Source organism: Sus scrofa, chromosome X, assembly GCF_054392235.1.
Source record: "Sus scrofa isolate SSC_HxYL_T2T_F1_AM1 chromosome X, Sscrofa_HxYL_maternal_Yorkshire_Landrace_v2.0, whole genome shotgun sequence".
Classification (NCBI taxonomy): domain Eukaryota; kingdom Metazoa; phylum Chordata; class Mammalia; order Artiodactyla; family Suidae; genus Sus; species Sus scrofa.
This window is the reverse complement of record NC_139401.1, coordinates 120,334,561-120,355,144: the sequence shown is the minus strand read 5'-3', so window position 1 is coordinate 120,355,144 and position 20,584 is coordinate 120,334,561. Positions and strand designations below refer to the sequence as shown.

At 43.7% G+C, this 20,584-nt stretch overlaps 1 long non-coding RNA gene and 6 other non-coding genes across 7 annotated transcripts; 6 read left to right on the top strand and 1 right to left on the bottom strand.

Moving 5' to 3' along the window:
* Positions 1–9,159: 9,159 nt before the first annotated feature.
* On the bottom strand, positions 9,160–16,157 carry LOC146394791 (uncharacterized). Its single transcript, XR_014834739.1, has 3 exons — positions 15,979–16,157; positions 14,978–15,059; positions 9,160–9,674 (listed from the first exon to the last, which is right to left on the bottom strand). It is a non-coding gene; the product is annotated as an uncharacterized LOC146394791 (long non-coding RNA).
* Positions 16,158–19,396: 3,239 nt separating this feature from the next.
* On the top strand, positions 19,397–19,477 carry MIR106A (microRNA mir-106a). The gene has a single exon (NR_038481.1). It is a non-coding gene; the product is annotated as a microRNA mir-106a (primary transcript).
* Positions 19,478–19,558: 81 nt separating this feature from the next.
* MIR18B (microRNA mir-18b) lies at positions 19,559–19,641 on the top strand. Its single transcript, NR_038600.1, has one exon. It is a non-coding gene; the product is annotated as a microRNA mir-18b (primary transcript).
* A 164-nt stretch (positions 19,642–19,805) lies between these two features.
* Positions 19,806–19,885, top strand: MIR20B-1 (microRNA mir-20b-1). The gene has a single exon (NR_128411.1). It is a non-coding gene; the product is annotated as a microRNA mir-20b-1 (primary transcript).
* A 45-nt stretch (positions 19,886–19,930) lies between these two features.
* On the top strand, positions 19,931–20,010 carry MIR19B-2 (microRNA mir-19b-2). Its single transcript, NR_038570.1, has one exon. It is a non-coding gene; the product is annotated as a microRNA mir-19b-2 (primary transcript).
* Positions 20,011–20,068: 58 nt separating this feature from the next.
* MIR92A-2 (microRNA mir-92a-2) lies at positions 20,069–20,148 on the top strand. The gene has a single exon (NR_038548.1). It is a non-coding gene; the product is annotated as a microRNA mir-92a-2 (primary transcript).
* Positions 20,149–20,233: 85 nt separating this feature from the next.
* On the top strand, positions 20,234–20,313 carry MIR363-1 (microRNA mir-363-1). Its single transcript, NR_038581.1, has one exon. It is a non-coding gene; the product is annotated as a microRNA mir-363-1 (primary transcript).
* Positions 20,314–20,584: the final 271 nt, after the last annotated feature.

Here is a 20,584-nt window from a genome sequence, read left to right as displayed (position 1 = left end):
GACCTACACCACAGCTCACGACAACACTGGATCCTTAACCCACTGAGCGAGGCCAGGGATGGAACCCACAACCTCATGGATACTAGTCCGGTTTGTTACTGCTGAACCACAACGGGAACGCTGAGATTTGACTAGAACCAGAATTCATCTTGCTTCAGCCCAATTTCTTTCTTCATTGGCTCGCATGAGTACAATATTGCAGGGTGATACTACAACTGCAGTAACATCACAAATGATCTATATAAACCAAAATAAATTGACCTGGGTGAAGTATTTGTTAAAACTTAATGTAGAACCACGTGTACAATGCTACTGCCTTTGGTTTGTCAGTGCAGATGCAGGTCAAAGTCTTGTGTGTATGGAGTTCCTGCTGTGTCGCAACGCGATCGGCAGTGTCTTGAGATCTCTAGCCCAGCACAGTGGGTTAAGGGTCTGGCCTTGTTGCAGCTGCAGCTTGGGTCTCGACTGTGCCTCGGATCTGATCTCTGGCCTGGGAACTCCATATGCAGCAGGGTGGCAAAAAAAAAAAAAAAAAAGGAAAAGAAATCTTGTATGTATATTTGGAAAATTGGTAGAATTTTCCAAGTCTGGAGCACCAGCCCTATGCCAAACACGTGGAGGGATCCAGTGGTTACCAAAGACCAAGACTTTTGCACCAAAGAGCTCACAGTCCAGTAAGGGAGGTAAGACACTTACTTAAAAAGCAGTTCGAACTCAGAAGACGGGGGCGCGGGGCGGGGGGGTGTCACTTCACCTTCTAGAGGTAGGAGGGTGGCCTGGAGAAGAGGTGGCATTTGAAATGGGCCTTGAAGAGTGGGAAGTCTCAGAAAGAGAGAAGGAGCTTGGCAGGTGACAAGAAGGGCATGAGCACAAGCTAGAGATGAAGAAGGCACAGGATACATTCAAGGAGTCCTGAGCAGGCCAGTTGGGCTGTAGAATAGATAAAGGACCTGTGAAAAACTGAACCGACCACAAACCTGGGAAGCATAGAAAACCAACCAATTAGCAGAGTTACTTTATGAGACACAATGTTTTGAAAAATTAAAAGGAAATAATTGTTACTGTAAAAAGTAAAAGGCCACATAGCTGATTAAAAGAAAAAAACAAACAATACCACATGTGAATAGCAGTCCCCTTACAACACGTTACCATTGTATCTTCTTTTTAACAATCGTCAACGATAGTTTTGCATGCATTTAATATGTGCAGACCTAAGGCAGTTTCTATAGTGTTCTACATAGCCCGGTTAGAAAAAAAATAATAGCAGCAGCTACATTTCTTCCTTGCTTAATCAAACCTTGGTGGCACTGAGGGCTTTTGTTTGTTGTTTAATTACAGGGTTTTTTTTTTTTGGTTTGTTCGTTTGCTTTTTAGGGCTGCACCCGTGGCATATGGAGGTTCTCAGGCTGGGGGTCGAATTGGAACTGCAGCTGCCAGCCTACATCACAGCCACAGGAATGCAGGATCTGTGCCTGGTCTTTGACCTACACCACAGATCATGGCAACACCAGATCCTTAACCCACTGAGCAAGGCCAGGGATCGAACCCACATTGTCATGGATACTGGTCGGATTCATTTCCACGGCACCACAACAGGAACTCCTTAATTATAGCTTCGAGTGACAACCCTTGAGGGAAATGTTCAGAATTGTAATAATCACACCACATTTAGGCCCAGTGAATTTCTCCACGTTGTGACGGGGGAGAAGGGCTTCTGTGGACGGCAAGCTACACCATCAGTGTTTTCAGCTGCCAGGTATTAAGAGCTCTGGAGTCAGTGAAATGTGGCTAGTGAGCCCGAGGAACTGCATTTTCCGGGGGGTGTTTACATTTCATTAATGAAGTTGTCAGCATAAACCAGCCGCACGTAGCTATTGGCTAGTGGTGCAGCTTTTAACTGAAAATGGTTATTCCCCTTTGCCCGAGAGATTGCGTTCCCAGTGGAAATCACACAGCCCCCTACGAGAAGCACTCCCAGGACCCTTTAATGCCCAGGCTCTAATGAGGACGAGAGGGTCTGTCCGGAGCAAGAGAAACATTTCACACCATGAGCATTCCTCTTAGAGCCGCAGGCAGTGGTGAGTTACTTCTTTATGCCCGTTTACGGAGTCCCATTCTTCGAACAAAGGCAAGCAGGCCTATGTTGTATGACACACTTTCAAGCACAGATGATGAAAGATCCTTGAGCGGCAATAAGCAACCTCTGAACACTGCTGTTCGATTCTTTGACGTTGGGCTGGATTTTCTTTTCTCTTCACATGTCTGGAAGGCTCACCCCGCTGGACACGGCGGGCCGTGGAACGATGCCTTCCGTTCTCAACCAAGAGTCCCTTTTGCAGACGTTTTAAAATGGAATTTCAGCCTCATTAGAACAAAAGGATGCACTTTTCTCGACCTTGGGAGCTTGTGATCATTGGGAGATGAAAAGCGTAGTGACACTAAGGAAAACTATTGTCCAGAAAAATAAGCCTCTCCAAGGGGCACCAGGAATCCACAATAAAATCCCTGTTTCCAAGAAAATCCAGGCATTTCCATCAAAAAAGCCTGGAAAGATAAATAGAATGTCCTTAAAAGCCACAGGTTTTTAATAATACAAAATGTCTAAGTCCAGGATAAACAAAGAGCTAAGAAAAACTAACATCTACTAACTCAAGTTTCTCAAGACCCAGGTCGTGACCTAGAGCCTGATCACAAGGTATTTTCAAAAGAGCTGCTTTTCCTGCGCCTGCGAGGAGTTTATTTTGTGGAACTTACTTGGCTACAACTGCGAGACGTTTGAAAGCCAGGTAAATCACAATGAGTCCTTCAGTTCCCAGCAGTAAGACACAGGGATCGGGGCGGGGGGCTGTCAGTGCCTTTCCTATAACCACCCAAATGAACCAGGCTGATTTGTTATAGCAGCAAGTTTAATCCAAAGGTAACTCCTATTTTCATCACTACCCTGATCCGTTAGTTCCTCTCTCACCTGAATTCCCAAAAGTGATTCGTGAAGCTTTTCAAAAGGTGATGGATTCTTCATCTTTGATGCTTTCTGAACAAGCTTATTTAAGTACAATTCTTTGTGATTTCAACCCTCTAGGAGGCAGAAGTCAACAGATCTCGCTTCCCTTTGTTGTACAAGCTATTTAAACTTGCTGCTATACCACATCCTTTCTCGGACCGGCTGACTTCCAGGAACTAACCTGTGGTTTTGAAAACAGAGTATTTTCCACAGCAGACTCTATTAGTTATTATTGACATTATTCATGTATTCTGAAGGTGTACCCCAGGGCTTTCACAATGGGCTACTAAAAAAAAAAAAATCAAAGAGCAATAAACAAAAAACAGAAGTCTTGCTCAACCACCTAAATGTTAATTCATTTGTTTTTCTCCTGAGCATTTTGTTCACTGAGATGGGCTCTGAAAAATGTTAAAGGTAAGAACAGAACTAATTTCTCATGGTCCCTAAGGTGGTTTTTGCAGGATTTTATAAATAGTTCAAGAATATGTCATTTTTCTTTGTAAAGTTCTGTTAAGGAACAGCTCCTGAGAATTAAGCTGTCACTACTGAGTCCCTATTCTACCCTGGAACTAGCTCTGGAGGCTTTTCAGTCTTTATCCAACCATGAGTGAGCCCATCCTCTTTTGTACCTTTGAGGATTTATTTAATGTAAACTGCTTTGCTTTTTTTTTTTTTTTTTAAGTTTTGGAATAAATGATGTAAGGCAGGCCAAAAAAAAAAAAAAATCATTAAAGAACAGGCTCTCATCATGCTTATTAGAAGAAGGGTTTTCTGAGCACTTTTAAAAAGTCAGGTTGAGGTTGTGTCAGGGCTCAGGTTTCACAGCCATCTCCACTTTGAAACATAATCTATAAAAGCTGAGGTTTTTTATACGAAATCAAGTGTGTTTTGTGCTTAAGTGGGAAACATTTCAACATTTAAACGATGGTCAAGCTCTCCACTTTGAAATAGAAGGATCCGAGGAAAGAGCGATGGCTAGTTTGTTGCTGAAAGAAAGCATCTTTGTGAGATGTTACTGCTGTCCCTTTGGCTGAAATGGCGACCAGCACTAATCTAAAGGTCAAGCTGGTGACAATGCTTTCTGAGCAGTAGGTTTTAACATCATTTAAAAAAAAAGTCTATAAAAAGAGAGGGCTAAATCGAACTTCTTCATATTGAAGATTGCAGTTTCAATTTTGTTAATTACACATTTATTATGGGCTTATAATTAGGGTGGTTGGGAATTTAAATAAATGTATGATAGTATCTTAACCCTTAAAAAACTTAAATATGTGAATTAAAATAAATGTATGATGGTGTCTTAATCCTTAAAAAACTTAACATGGGGTTGGCCTGGTGAAACATTTAGGAAACAATGTAAATGCTTAACTGGCAGCACCAGCAAAGTAAGGCAAGAGGAATCCACTTTAACTCCAGGTTCTCCAATTTTAATTTTTCTTTTCCTGGCCTCCGTGCAGCATATGGAGTACCTGGGTTAGGGATCAGATCTGAGCTGCAGTTGTGACCTATGCCATAGCTCCAGCAATGCTGGATCTTGAACCCACTGTACCAGGCAGAGGATCAAACCTGCATCCCAGCGCTACAGACACACCACCGATTCCCCCGTTCTGCCACAGCAGGAACTCCATCCAATTTAAAGTGTCTAAAAGGTATAAATGCTTTTTTATAAATGCTGGCACAGTAAAAACCTGCTATTTGGGCAGGGCAGATAAAAATTTGATAAAGGTATATCAATAGATTGGCTATACTGTTGCAACTCCTACATTTCAGGCAGGAAGTGCTATTTGTAAGAGGTATTTAGTGGATATTAAATTACTTGAAGTCAGATTATCCGGGTTCTAGTTCAGCTGTGCAACTTTGAGAATGTATCTTTAACTTGCTGGCTGCACTGCATTGTCTTGATGAGACTGGTCTTTCGGCGCTCTTCCAGCTTTACAATTCTCTGTTTGTTTTAGGGTCGAACCTGTGGCATATAGAAGTTCCCGGGTTAGGGGTCAAATGGGAGCTGCAGCTACAGCCTACGCCACAGTCACAGCAATGACAGATCCGAGCCGCGCCTGTGATACACCACAGCTCTTGGCAACACAGGCTCCTTAACCAACCCGATGACTGAGGCCAGGGATGGAACCCGAACCCTCATGGATACTAGTCAGGTTCTTGACCCACTGAGCTACAACAGGAACTCCAATCCTCTGGCTTTTATGAACACTCTCTATATTTTGTGTTTGATCTTGTTCGTGTGTGTGTGCGTATGTTGTGTGGGTACAGACTCATGCAAATAGATACAAAACCTACGTATATTGTACTATGTTCTAGTTGCTATGGGCAATTTCCAGGTCCACATGGTCCAGACTGAGTCACTGAGTCGGATGAAGGGCTCCTTAGCCAGCTGTCTGTCAGTCTGGTTCTAGAACATGGCCTGGTGCAAGCAGGGTGGAGAGGTGGTCAAGCTTGTGGAGCTGGACTCGTGACGCCTCCACTTGCTAGTTTTGTGGCTTTGGGCAGTTAAATACCTTCAGTTTCCTCAAGTGTAAAATGGGGAGATGGTAAAGAGATTAGCTGAGAGGGCTGCTGGGAGGAATTTTATGGCAATATATATAAAGCTAAAGCACTTAGAAGCATGCCTGGCACATAATACATATTCAATAAACGTTAGCTGTTATTACAAGATGGACATAGAGTGGGCCTGTTATTAAGAGCGATGGCTTGATGGTCTGGAAACATTGGGAAAGCAATATTAACCACTGCGCATAATGAATAAGAAAGAGGCAAGAGTGGTCCGTGCTAGAGGGGAGCGAAAATCCCCTACACTTCGGCTGCCCAAGTGGGTTGTCACCAGCCACACATGCTCTGCCACACACTGAGCACTTGAAATATGTTTAGTCTGAAATGACATGTGCTGTAAATAAAAAATACACCCTGCGTTTGGTATAAAAGGTAAAATATCTCATTAATAATTTTCGATGGACTACATGCTCAAGTAAGTATATCTTGCCTATATTGGGTTAAACAAAATATACTAGTGAACTTATTTTCGCCTGTTTCTTTTTAGTTTTTTTTTTTTTTTTTTTGTCTTTTGTCTTGCCGCACTTGTGGCACATGGAGGTTTCCAGGCTGGGGGGGTCTAATCGGAGCTACAGCTGCCAGCCTACGCCAGAGACCTGGATCCTTAACCCACTGAGCGAGGCCAGGGATTGAACCTGCAACCTCATGGTTCCTAGTCGGATTTGTTTCCGCTGAGCCACGATGGGAACTCTTCTTTTTAGTTTTTTAATGTGGCTACGAGAAAATTTTAGATTACACATGCAGCTTGTATTACCTTTCCATTGGACAGTGCCTCTCTAAACTGTCCCTGTCCTTACATTTTCTCCCCCAATACGTCTCTCACTGGAGGCTGGACCACCACGTGACTCTGTCCCAAAAACTTCCATTTCCCTTCCTCCCAGAAGCTCTGAAGAACAGTCACATTCCATCACTGATACCCGCGCTGGGCTCCACTCTGATTCCCTACTCCAAACGCTCCCATCCTGGCTTTGCTATGTTTCCTTGGTGGTGAGAATAAAGATTTCTGACATGGTGCCCCATCACATCATGCTTATCCTCTCAGAGCCTCCGTTCAGCATCTAGACCAGAAGCGTAACACTAACAATTACCCATCTGATAGGGTCCCGGTGGGAGAGATATTTATACAAAGTATTTAGAGCAGTGCCTGGCACAGAGTAAACCCTCCATCAGTGTTACAGACGATTAATCCCATCCTTGCCTGGTGTGTTTTTCAGGGGGAGGCGTCTGAATTAGTAAATCTGTTTTGAATTTAGGTGAAAAAATATATATACCCAGGCTCTTCTGCTCATGAATGAATAAGACGATTGGAACACCTAAGATTTAGCATTTGAGGTCCTGGTATCCCTCATTTAAGGGAACTGATGGAGTAGAGATGGCAGCTAAGACCATTGTTTAGTGGCCAAGTGGGAGCAAAGGGCAGACTTTGTGAATGTGAAGCCAATGAGAGGCAGAGACTTCTGGAACTGTGGCATTCGGGACTGCGGAGAAGCGGTGATTGGGCATGCTGTGTGGAGACCTGAGTTGCTCGGTCAACCTCCGTAGGCCCTGTTTTCTGTAAGCAGACCGTGATTCTCTTTCGAAACACCTCAGTACACAATTGAAACAAAATGAGACTCCAGGGCCATGGTAGTTTGGAGAAGGTGGAAGTCCCTGCGTCCTGGATTTAATAAGGAAGGTTTCCCGCAGGAGGTGTAACTTGAAATGGCCCTTAAAGAATGGGAGGAGAGGCATTCCCATCGTGGCGCAGTGGAGACGAATTTGACTAGGAACCATGAGGTTGCAGGTTCGATCCCTGGCCTTGCTCCGCGGGTTAAGGATCTGGCGTTGCCATGAGCTGGGGTGTAGATTGCAGATGCGGCTTGCATCCCGTGTCACTGTGGCTGTGGCTGTGGTGTAGGCCGGCAGCTGAAACTCCGATTAGACCCCTAGCCTGGGAACCTCTATATGCCGAGGGTGTGGCCCTAAAAAGTCAAAATAAAATAAAATAAAATAAAAAAGGAAGAAGAGAAGTGGGAGGAGAGAGACCTGGAAATCATTGATCTGCCCAAATCTCTATCAATCCCAGGTCCATGTCATGAGGCGAAGTAATAATCCACTTTGGACACAATCATAGTCAAAGAGGTTCCCCCCATGAATGGAAACCCTTATTTATAGCCTTGGCTTCCAGGGCTCGCTTTGTGGAGTATTTTTCTATAGGGTGGGCCTATGTGGAATAATGCCACACGAATTCCTCATTTCCTGTACTCTTTGTGACCAAATGTTTTGTGTTAACATTTATATCCACAAAAGAGGAACATTCGGGGCAGATGCTCGAATGCTTAAATGTTAATAAGCACCTTACCTTTACAAGCAATGGTGACGTAATCAATAAAGAAAACGGATGGAAAGAAAGAAAAAAGTTCATGACAGAGATAAAAAGCCAAAGTCTCCATGAATTCTCTACACAGCATCTCACCTCTCTCTCCAGAGGTAACTGATTCATTATTACTATTATTGCAGTGAAAAGGACGACCAGGAAGAAGGGGCGGGGGGACAACAAAGAGGAGGAGAGAATGAGATAAAGAGCAAAGATTTATGGAGTGGGAAGAGACCTCAGAGGTAATCCAGTAAGTGATTTGCTTAAATGTCGTTCAGCTAGTTAGAGACAGAGAGCAGACGCGAGCTGAGATCTGATTCTCAGTTCTGGAACGGTCGGGACTACCTTTGGGTTTGAGCAGAGGGTGGGTTAGAGCAGTCAGTGGGAAGGGAAAGGCCCAAATTCCTAGCCTCTGTCTTCTTAGGGTCCCAACCCCTCCCCCTCTTTGAGATGCAAAAAACCTAAAAAAAAAAAAAAAAAGCACCCTCCCTCTTCCACTTTGAACTGGCTTTTCTCTTAATCTCCCCCTTTCTATTCCAAACCACCAAAAGGAACGTCTCTGGGAGCTGTCTACATTTTTACAGAGAAATTCCCTGGAGTTATCTTTATTTACTAGGGCAACATTGCCTGATCGCTCAGTTATATAGTTTTAGACAGAGTGAAAGAATTGCTCACGTTACCTAGTACGTTACATATGGTTTTTGGTCGTTAGCAAACACTCCGTGTTGAAAGAGAATTTACAAAGGGCAAAAGAGCTGGCATTTCTGATATCCCCCAATACAAATATTCAACCTAGTCACTAGACCAACAATGGAAGTGTCAACACACTCTGAAAGGGTCTCATAAAACTACAAAGTTGAAGTTGTCTCCACCATCACAGAGTTTACAATCTAGTTGGGCGGATGGACAAAGCTCAATTATCTATAATGGCCTCAGTAAAGACGTGATAATAGCTCATCTCATTAGCATGTTAGCATATGCTATAAAATATGATAATTTTAAACTCAGATGAACGCTTTTTATTCTTTTTCTCTATAAAAGGCTGGGGTGGGGATCCAATTCATGACATTCCTACACAACAATGGGGACACTGTTTCCACATTGCTCATTCCAAAAGGCATTTCGGAAAGCTAGAGATAGATGCCTTTTAGAAAGTAGACCACATTTTCTGGCACAATACTTAATTTATTCTCCTTTGATGACATGCCTGGTGGAATGAAGGAAACGGAGGGGGGGGGCATTCCATAAAACCCGATGAGGCAGAATTATAACGCAGATGGTATAACAGTTTATACAGTATTAACAGCTCTTTTAATGTCAAGCTAGCACCTATAAAGGCATCCGAGAGTGAGCTGTGTTTGTCCTTTTTAACTATCCAGTTGAAGAAAAATCTAAGAAGCTACATGTGAGGCAAACTGCAGTTGGCAGGCTTATGAATTTGAACGGAAAGTTGCATTCTGATGGCCCAGTGTTCATTATGATTTGTTATCAGGATCCCGATCCGAAGCGGGGGTGCAAGGGGTGAGAAAGGTACCCACTTCCCTGCGTGACAGCCAGGTTCCTCTGGATACTTGAGTGGGAGAGCAGTTTGCGTGTCTTTTCTGCTGGTATAACTGGATGGTGGTTCAAGTCTGAGGATGATTAGATTGTTACATTTCTGATAGCACGAGTCTCCCAAAACTCTCAGTGCCTTGCTTGCGCCTCCGGTGCCCCAAATCTTGACAGTGAGAAATTGGGATCTTGGCAAGGAGTCTGAGAAAGAGGCATAGGGCATCCGCAGGAAAGAGAGAAGAAGGACAAAGACCATTTTGAGTACTCTGCTCAATAAATGCTGCCTGTTGTGATCTTTCTGCTGCTCTCACACATTATCTCATTTAATCTTCACGACAGCCCTACAGGAAAATGGAGCTTGAAAATAAGCCAGAAACGACCTAAATTTCCTTCCAAATTGACCCAAATAGTGGTTTTTATTCTGGGTCTATGACAATTAGTGGTGTCATCTTAGGCAAGTTACTTTGCGAGATCTGTTTCTCTGTCTGTAAACTGAAGTCATTAGGTCAGATGCCCAGTAAGGACCTTGCCCAACTAAAATATGGGCTCCAATTATCCTTTAAGAGATACCCTGCTATGTTCTTTCAAGGTTTAATGCTGTAATGTACAGTGTTTCATCATCAACTTAGTGTAGAAAGAACTTACGAACCTGACCAGGAGTCAGGCAAAAGGAAAGGCAAATTTGCAATTTGGGATTTTTTTTTTTTCAAAAATTGTGCTAACCTGTCAAACGCTAGGGTTAATTTCTGTAGCCGCACATATATGATAGTGTTAAAAGCCAGCAAAATCCATTTTAGGATTAATTTGTTAGGAGCTTTAGATCTTAAATATCAAGACTTTTGTGTATTCTTAGAACTTTGTTACTGGAGACAAAAAAAAAAAAGATGCAGTATGCATGCAGGGATTAATTAAGTATAGAGATTAGTTTAAGAATGGTGGGTTTGAATTGTAAATGAAATAGTTGAAATTGCAGAAAACCAAGGAATTGTAGATCCAAACAAGCATAAATAGGACACTTTGTTTAGGAACCCAAATGTAAAAGGAATTCCCTTAACTTTTAAATTGAAATTTCTGACACAGAAGTCAAAATCGAGTAAATGTATTGACTTCACTCCCCTCCCTCAGTGGTTTTTAAAGATGTTATAAACTGCTATTTGAAGAAGAGCCTTTTGAAGCTTAATGAAGAAGGGGGTAATTCGTTGAGTGGGACAAATACAGCAAATGAAAATTGGTCTCCTTTTGTCAGGTGATTAACCAAACTGATGAGATCTACTCCATTTCTAGTTTGTTGATTATCCTTAGACACCTTAAATCTCTGAAAATAATTTGGGTCGAGGTAAACATGTAAGGTTATACCTCTAGCCAGTAACAAATAGAAGGTATAACATCCAGATACACTAGTAAATAGTGTCAGAAGAATATTTCCAACAACTGAAAAAATGACTAAAACAGGCAGAAAAAGAAAACACAGTATTGTTTCCCATCAAATTCAAGAAAGCCTCAAAGAGCATAATTCAGTCTGAAGGCAAGGTGGTAATCGTACCCCAAAGGTACATCCTACTGTTGTTCATCAAGATCTAGTGGTTTCCATGCTTCTGTCTAAACAGACTTTAAAGTTAAATTGCCAATGAAATAAATATGAAAGGATTTACAGATTAGTCAAGTATTACATTCTAAAAATATAATTTAACCCTCGATATTCACCAGGATTATTTGTCTTGCTGTTTCTCCAAAATCAACAAGCAGACTCTATATTTAAAATGGCTTTGTTTAGTAGCCTTGATATCCTCCAAGGAAACACTGAACTTTGATCTAGTTAATTAATTATAAAAAAACATAAAAAGGTTTAACTTGCTTTAGTACAGACCAACACCTCATGTTTGCCTCTTTTAACCTAGAGTTCTCGAATACTTAAAACCCAACCTATAATAATGTCATTTAGTTCAACAAGTTTATCAATTCGATATCTAAACATTTTCACAAATAGGCAACCCATGCTTAAATCATAACGTCCACATTTTCTCCCTGCTTTAATCTTCTAGCAGCACATAAACCGTTGTTAATTCTTAGAAATGTTTTAATAAGTAGCAGCTATGGAAATGGGATCACGAAGAGCTATAAAGGAGCCGTTTGTCTCAGTGATGTGAATCAAATTTTAAATCCAGGGAGTAAAGCTTCAAGTAGTTAAATTCATTAGGACTCGAAAAAGTGTGGGATGCTAGGGACAGATCCCTCTTTTCTGAAAGAAGAAAAAATATACGCAGCGCTCCAGGTAGGAGCATAAATTCTAGGATTTTAAAACAGAAAATCATGTCCTCCCATGTTGGATTTTTAAATCATTAGTCTTCCTGTGGACTTTCAAAAATTTCCAGAGTAAGCTAGCTTGCATTTGTTTTGAGAAAATAAAATCTCTCTCTCATTTTTAAAGGAGGTGTCCTCTGCAGGCTGGATCTGTTGAAAGATTCCCTGTTATTTAGGTTGTTCCAAGCTTTCATTGCCGTCCTTTCAGGCATCTGGATAATTCAACACATTTCACTGCGCCTTCCTCCTCAGCATGAAAAAGGCCAGACAATGGTTGTACTTCCTTCAGCAATCACAAGTCAGGAGACGGTTAAAGAGACTCTCTAGGCTGAGCAGAGAACTACCAAGCTGAGGATAAGCGCTATCTTTGAGGAGAGAAAAAAAGAGAGAGAGAGAGAGAGAAGCTCTAAAAACTACCCTTGCTCTCTCTCAACTTAGGGAGTAGGACACCAGGATCCTGCTTGATTTCGCCGGAATGCCTGCAATTTTCCTAACCTCACAAGAATATTTGGATCGCGAGTCTTTACTTCTTGATGACGACATCTTCAAGGAAGACACTTACTAGCGTAAAATTATGATATCATTGGATAATCCTCAACTGTGTGATTTGCTTGCCTTGGAAGAAAATGTGATGGTGATAAGCTGTTGGAGATTGTGTTTTGAATGTAACACTGGCTCTTCCATCAGCTTCCATGCCATGACTATTTTCACTTAGAAAACTTGCAATGGTGCAGAGAGGGAACAGACTTAATCAGAAAAGTGATTGAAAAAAAGCGATGTGTGTAAAACATTTCGGTTTTATAGGTTTTTCTTTGATTATAGTATTACAGTCTGCTAGCAATTTTATGGTTTGTAATACCAGAAGTTCCACTTCTGAGTTCACATAAACAGGAAAATCAAAGTGTTTCAAACAGAGTGTAAAAATACCCTTAACACTATTTAATCTTAATAGTGAATAGTGAATCACTTTAATCACTATTGAGTCTATTCTCAAGGCAGGAGAATTAATTTAAGAAACAATTTTTCTACTGATGGAAGCCATGTTACTTTGATGTCTTTTCACTATTTGCATAAGTATTTTGACTTAAAGTGTTCAACCTGTAAAACATCCTATCAGTGAGAGGAAACTGTTTTATCATACTACTGAGAGAAGCAAAGATTGACAGAATAGTCATCTTCCAGCACCATGTATTAACAAAATTAGGTCCATGTTGTAAGGGCTAGTACCCACACACTTCATCCCGATTTATGCAAGATGTAATTTCATTCTACAGTAACTTGCCATTCAAAACAAGATTAACTCAGTAATGAAGATAAGAAATGTCTGTAAATAATGAAATGCTTATTATTTTAAAAAACAACATTAGCGACAGCCAGTTTGTAAAAGTAAACTTTACTAACAAATTTAATAAAATGTGTGTTTTCAACTTATGCACGTTTCAGAAAGTTGATCCGCCTCTTGCTGCCATTTGATCATCATAAACCCCCTTGAGAGCGGGATAAATATATTGTACTTTCGACATTTTAAAACCAAATGATATAACTGTGCATGTTCAATTAGTGAAATTTTCTGCTTCTTACCTAACAAGGGGTAAATCTTTTGAAAATGATATTTAATTCACATGGACACTATTTAGTTGGAGATGTTTATTTTCCTTACCTGATGTATGTTGGTATATGCTATTGAAAAGAAATAACATCCAGAAGCTTATTATTAACTCTGGTTTTTTTCCTTCGTCTTGCTGACATAACCTTTCATAAACAAATTAAGGCTTGGTAACCAAAAAACTCAAATTTCCTTTATTCGGGCTGCTTGATCTTAATATTCTTGCCATTCAAAACAAGACTAGACTCATTTTTCAAATACGAAATGTTTGTAAATGAATGAATACTTTAAAAAAAGAAAACAAAGTTACTGAAGACCAGTTTTATCTGAGTCTCACAAAATCACAGTTCTTGTTCTAGGATCAAATAGCAAAGTAACATTTGAAATATTTTCTCCTTGGAACCTCCATGAGCCGCCCCCCCCCCCCCAATATGGTTCAATGAGTGTTCGGATCTGCTGGCTTTGTTTTAGGCCTCATGGGCCCACACTCACGTGAACACAAAACCACACAAATGTAGCAAAACACATACTGCAGGAGGATGCTGAATTCCTGATTCCAGGAAAAACTAGAGCGCAAGAGACCTTAACTGCAAGTGTAGTCCAAAAAATTAAAGTAGTAAATACACACAGAACAAAAGCTCTATTCTAGTTGTGTGAGGAACATAATACTCTTAAATTACTTTCTGGTTTCCATGGGGACCTTTTTGTTCTAAGATACCAATCATTAGGTTTAACAGAGACACTTAATATTATTTCTAAATCAAGTGAAGTGATTTCTCAACTGGGTAAAATGTCAATTACCAGTATTTTTAAAAGTGGTAAAATCCAAACCATTGGAGGTCAATGGTAGAGGGATTGCCCCTCTCCTTTTCAGGCGGATTAAAGCTCCATGTATCTCAATTTTGGGGGGGAGCTCTTGGCTGGATATCTGTTTTTATGATTCATTAGAAACTCAAAACAGTGGCAAGACTTTTAAATTGCGATGAGAATTCTTAGGTAGCTTCTTCCTCCCTCCCTCTGGCCAGTTTCCATATCTTCCTACACATCCTGAGAGAACATCTGGGCTCCTGTGTAAGCATATGTTCCAAATGAGATACACATATACACACACACATACATAGCTAGGCACACACAGGCCAATCTGTTTGGGCGTAAATGATTTGACTGGGGCTAGGAGTTGTGGCTCCTTTATTTTGCAGAATGCCTAAGTATTGTTTGTCTCACAATACTGGGAGCGAGCAGGAGCCTGGTGGGAGCCCGGAGCCTTAAGCCCTGGGCTGTGGTCTGGGGGAGGGGATGGGGTTGCGGGGTCACAAGCTCTTAGCTTTTAGCCTCAGCATGACCACAAGTTTTAAAGCATGAAGGGATCACGTGCTTTTCTTTGAGCTGTTAGTTATTCTGACTTTTTGGGTGTGTGTGTGTGTGTGTGTGTGTGAAACGCTTTGTTCTTTAGCGTTTTTTGATTCTCTAGGTATTTTGGCTGATGATTATATTTTTCTTCCAAAAGAAAAAGACAAAAATAAATGACTTATGTATCCAAAAGTCCCAGTTTCTTTTTCTTTTTTTTTAATAACCTGTATTTTGTACTTAATTTTACCTTGCACCACACAGGTACTGAGATGGAAGAAATTATTTTCGCCAGTTGGGAACTTGATCCAGACATTCTATATGTTGCACGCCTTTAAAAAAATTAAGAACAAGAAAATATCCTGGTAAAGCAATCTCAAAATACCTTATTCCGGGTATTGTTCTGGCTTTAAAGGGAAGGAGGGGTGGGAGGAGGGGTGGGAGTTGGTGGGGGGGCGAGTAGGAAGACTCTGGGAGGATGTCTTGTTTAATGAACTCTTTAAAACTTTTAGAAAATTTTAAGCTGGTGAAGTCCCTCAGCATGGCATTTCCACTTGAAAGCCTCTACTCAAAAATTTCACTTTTGGGGAGCCACTTCTGCTTGCTCCCTTTTAACAGGAGAATTTCATCTTTTCCAACTCTCGCAAACCAAGACATATAGAGCCGGAATGCCAAATTAAGACTTTTGATGATAATGAGATGTATTTGGGAACATTTTCCAAAATCAGGGTAATGGGTCTTTTTGTTCTAGTGGCGAGGAGGATGGGGATATGTTTACTCATTGACGGGGAGCTCTGGCTGCAGCTGCAGGACACAATTAATTATGCTAATAGTTTGTGAGGAGCGGATGTAACTCCCCTACCCCCCTTTTTTCGGGGGGAGGGGAGTTTGGCAAAAGGGGAAGGAGACGCCCTGGGGTCGGATCACATGATATTATCTTCGCGCCACTTTCGCCAAAACCCTTTTTTTACTCCAGGTTTTGCTCGAGCTTAAAGGTACTGTTCTTATCTTGCTTTAATGCCTTGTTTCTTAAAGTCGGGTTTAAGATCTCTTCCCTCCCCCTCCTCTTCTTTCCACTGCTAGTCGTTACCATTAAAGGTCGAAAGTTGCATTGCAGTCGGTGCAATCTCACAGGACGGATCTGGTTGGGTAGTAAACTTAGGGCTGCGTAGTTTCCAGAAAGTATCAGGCAGACGCGCCAGGGTGGGCTGCAAAGTCTGCGCGTTTTATGGAAAAAGGGAGAAAGCCCACCTGTAGGAGTGACTCCCGTTGGAGAAGTGAGTGTGGCTTTCGTTGCATCCACCGCTGACTCCTGAGGGGCGCTGGTCGTTCAGGTTGGACTCCATCGCGGGCCAGGGGCGGGAGAGGCCGGTCTTTTGTAGGCGGCTAGCCTGAGCTACTCCTGTGCGCCAGGTTGCGAATCACATGGCGCCCTTGTCCCCTCTGGGCTTTGGGTTGCCACAATCTCCTGCGGTAACAATAGTGGGGAGGGAGGGGTCGGCTTCATGTGGCACCCCCCCCAAGCCCGCTTGCCTTCCAGCGCTTTCCTCCCCAGATCCCTGCGCACTTATTGCCCTCTCTGATTTGTGATTGCCTCCCGCACTACCCCCTGGCCCCCAAACTCCCTCCCCACGCCCGTGTCCGCTGGGGACGGGGAGTGGGTACAGTTTGATGACCGGATTTTGCCCAGTGTTTGAGGTCCGGTCTGCTTAATTCTATTTTTATTGTGCTTCTTAAACTAAGACGTCGTCTTACTTTTCACACAAGTGTACATGGGCTTTGGCCTTTCAGGAGTCCGCCCTCAATTGGTTCTCATTAGCTGTGGAATGAGACGGGAAAGCAAGATAATTGCACCGTATCTTCCTTGCATTTGTGCGTGTACTCGGTGGCTGCTACGGTTAACGATGCCTGCCAAGAAGCCCTGATTTAGTGAGGGGGGGGGGAACTCCTGGCAAAGGCGAAAGCCCGCTAACAGTAGCACAAGGTGGCAGAGGTTAAAACTTTCACATGTGCAGAGAGTGAATATGCTGTGTCTGTATTTCTTTCCTCCTGGGGCCTTAGGAACACTTTCAATCTAGCGGCGAGGTGGCGCGCATGCGCGCGCCGGGTTGGGGACACCCCGGTCCCACGGCTCGTGGGCCTCGTCGTCTATCTCCGGTGGGGGGATGGGACGAGCGCCGCGGGAGCGGGACCGGACCGGGTGGTAGCGAGTGCGCCATCCTGGGCTCGGCGCCAGCGGCACCGGCTCCAGCACCGAACGCCGCGCGGGCCGCCGTCTCAGGCGCGCCCTTCAAGACTCCAGCTTGGGGGAAAGAGGGGAAAATGCCGACTGCGCTCGGCCCGTGGGTAACTGAGACTCGGTGGGGTTTTCGCTTTGGCGGGGTGGGGGTTCCGTTTCCTAATTCCTGTGCGGGCCGGGTGGGCGGGGGCGGGCTTTTTTCCCTGGGCTATTAAAGGCAGAGGGGCGGGCTTTTCCCAGGGATATAGCTTCGGACAGAGGGCCGAGGGGACGGAGCGCTCCTCGAGTGGTGGCAGAAAAGCTAGTGGCCCCGCGTCGTTCTGGCCGGGGGTGCTTTGGGTGAGGCGTGCTCTCGCGGCCCCGATGAATTTCCTGAACGCTGTTTCTCGCTTCTCTTCCTCCTCGGGCTCCGCGGGAGGCTGCACTCGCGTCTGGTCCCCGGAGCGCTCGGGTGGCGCACGCGGCCCGGGGTGTGTGTGGGGCGCGGGGACCAGGAGAGGGGTGGCCGGTGCGGGATCGCCGCGCGCGCCACCTGCTAGGGGCGGGCGCGGGGCCGGTCCCGCGCGGGGTGGCCCAGGCGGGCGGCCGGGGCAGAAGCGGGGACCTTCGTTGGGGCAGCTCTGATCCGGGAGAGTTGACTGGCTGGGTGGGAGGGGACGGAGCGGGCGGGACTTGAGAAAAGCAAAGTGCCAGAGTGCAGTTGAGGGGTAGCGGGGAGCGCGCGGGAAACGAGTCCTCTTTTCTCCTCCATCGCTGACCTTTAGGCTCCAGGAGAACTTGGGGGGGGCGCTGCGGAATGAGGGGGTGCACGTGGAGGGGAAAAAAGGACTCCCCTCCCCCTTGGCTGCTCTCCCACCAACCCGGGAATGGAGGGGGAGGGAGGCGTGGGCTTGGCGCGTTTTTGGTGCTTTGAATGGAGAACTCCGTTTCCCATGATGCTTTGTTTCTTTCTCTTTAATCTCGGCCGCGGCGGCTGCAGCACGAGGACGGGAGCGCGTGGTGTGAGCAGCTGGAGCACACCCTGGGCGCGCGGGCGGCTCCCGGACTTCAACGGGAGCACTAGGTAAGGGTGTGAGAGGCGCGAGAAGAGGCCGAGGGACTCACAAAGGCGGATGTGGAGGGTTGGGGGGGTGTTGTTTTCTTTTTGCATTTTAAAGAGGTGGGAGAGTGGCTGCCCAGCGCGCGCGAGGTATACCAGATGAACGGTTCATCAAAGAAAGATTTTTAACTGTGGAAGGCGCTCTCTCGGACTCGAGTGGGGATCAGTGTTGCCAAGTTGAGTCGGCAGATGCTGTGCATTTTTGAGTCCAGTTTGGAGTATTTTTCTTAACGGAGGAAAAAAAATACAGGCGCGAGAAACCCAATTTAAGAGGAAAAATAGTACTTTTTTCTTTTCTGTACTAGTTTTAGCCGTCTTTTCCCCTAGAACTTAGATTTTAGGTTTCAGTGTGATTTTTATGAATCAGCTTAAGAAATTTTCTCATAAAGACTAGATTGGTGGTGTGGGGTGCCATGAAGGAAGCCCAGCATTTAAAATTCCCTCACTTAGTTAAATGTACTACAGACTCTGTGTCTCTGAATTTTTCTTTTTTTGACCAAACTTGACCCATCATGGAAGAGGTGGGGTAACCTTGGCGAGCCCTTTTCTGATTGGGGCTCATTTCCTGGCTGCATGTTCTTAGGTAAGATAAGCACTGGGGAATGGGAGAGGGTTTTCTTATGGACGATAATGACATGAAGAGAAGAGGGAGCTAATCTGCCTTCTTTAGGTTTAATGGAGAAAATGGGTCCATAAATGTTTAAACAGAACAAGAGCCCTTTGAAATAGATCAAAATGTGACATCTCTAGGCCATCTGTGCATTATGTGAAGAGCGCGGAAGCCTGTGTTTCTTAAACCAGCTCTAAGATTTCTCTCATTTTCTATTAATGGGGTGGGGGCAGGGAACATTCATTTAATCTAACAGTCACTTTTTGTACAGAGCCCTCCTTCCAGAAGCGAATACGCACCCTGATTATTACACGCATCTTCTCTGGATAAGCCTCTTCTCAAACAGGGCGGGGGAGATAATGGACCCGCACATTTTTCTGGGATACAGATATCAAGTTTTCATAGATGGAGAGGGGAAGTCGAAAAGCCGCTTATACCAAAGAATTGGACTTTTGAAATTGCCAGTGTTATTTGTGTTCAACACTGTGTAAATAATTCAGAGTATTAATATTTCTCAGGATTTGGCTGAAACTCCCAACACCTAGCTTGGACTCTCTAAGCCCAAGAAAAGCTTGTTTCAGGAATATTAACTAGTAGTTTACTTGTTCAGTGTCTAATTTTTTGTCTTGTTTTCTTTTCATTTTTAACCAGGTGAGTCTGAATAGATGTGTGAGGACGGAGCAGAAGAGGTGGTGGAAGGCAGTTTTGCTACGGGAATAGGCCTTGGCCGTGTAAAAGTGCTTACAGTGCAGGTAGCTTTTTGAGATCTACTGCAATGCAAGCACTTCTTACATTACCATGGTGATTTAATCAATGGCTACTGAGAACTGTAGTTTGTGCATAATTAAGCTGTTGGTGCTTTTGAGCTCTTCCTCATAATGTGTCTCTTGTGTTAAGGTGCATCTAGTGCAGTTAGTGAAGCAGCTTAGAATCTACTGCCCTAAATGCCCCTTCTGGCACAGGCTGCCTAATACACAGCATGGAAAAATATGCCTTGATTAGTCGCTTGCATAGGACACGTCTCAAAGGTTTGTCTTTGGTTTTTCTCATTGTTCGTTGGGAGCATACAGCGGGGGGTTGTGCGCAGCATACAGTTTTTTTTGTTGTTGTTTCCAGGAGAAGATCAGGTCCCGGCAGTACCAAAGTGCTCACAGTGCAGGTAGGTTTTGCATTACTCTACTGTAGTGTGGGCACTTCCAGTACTCTTGGATAACGCATCTCTTGTTGATGGTGAGGATATTCAGACACTGCTACTTACAGTTAGTTTTGCAGGTTTGCATTTCAGCGTATGTATGTGTATATGGCTGTGCAAATCCATGCAAAACTGATTGTGATGATGTGTGCTGTCTCCGGCTCTCTGACGCCCTTCTCATGCACCTCCAGCCTTCGCACCCTTTCATCCGTGGGTGGGGATTTGTTGCATTACTTGTGGTGTGTATAAAGTATTGCACTTGTCCCGGCCTGTGGAAGAAAGGAGGATTTTATCGTCTTCTTATTTCAGTTTTAAAGGCTGTAAGTTCTGATATTTCTATTTGGTAATTGCGAAGTGACCTGTTTTGCTGTTGTCGGGTGGATCACGATGCAATTTTGATTAGTATCATAGGAGAAAAATTGCACGGTATCCATCTGTAAACCGCAGGACCCTTGCTGACGACCGGCTGTGTCAGTACTTAGGTGAGATGGTAAAATCCTTTCTCTAGTTGCTGCTATTAAAAATGTTTTGAAATGCATCTGGAGTTTTTTTAAATGACGATAACGATTTTTAAAATAAAAAATTTGAAATCACGAAAGTGTGTTTTGGCAGTTCGGCGAAGGATCGGACGGGATTGTTCCTGCGTGTCAGTGGATCTACATTTGCAAAATAAATGAAACGTATAGCCCCACCCTTTGAAAAAAAGATTAACGATGC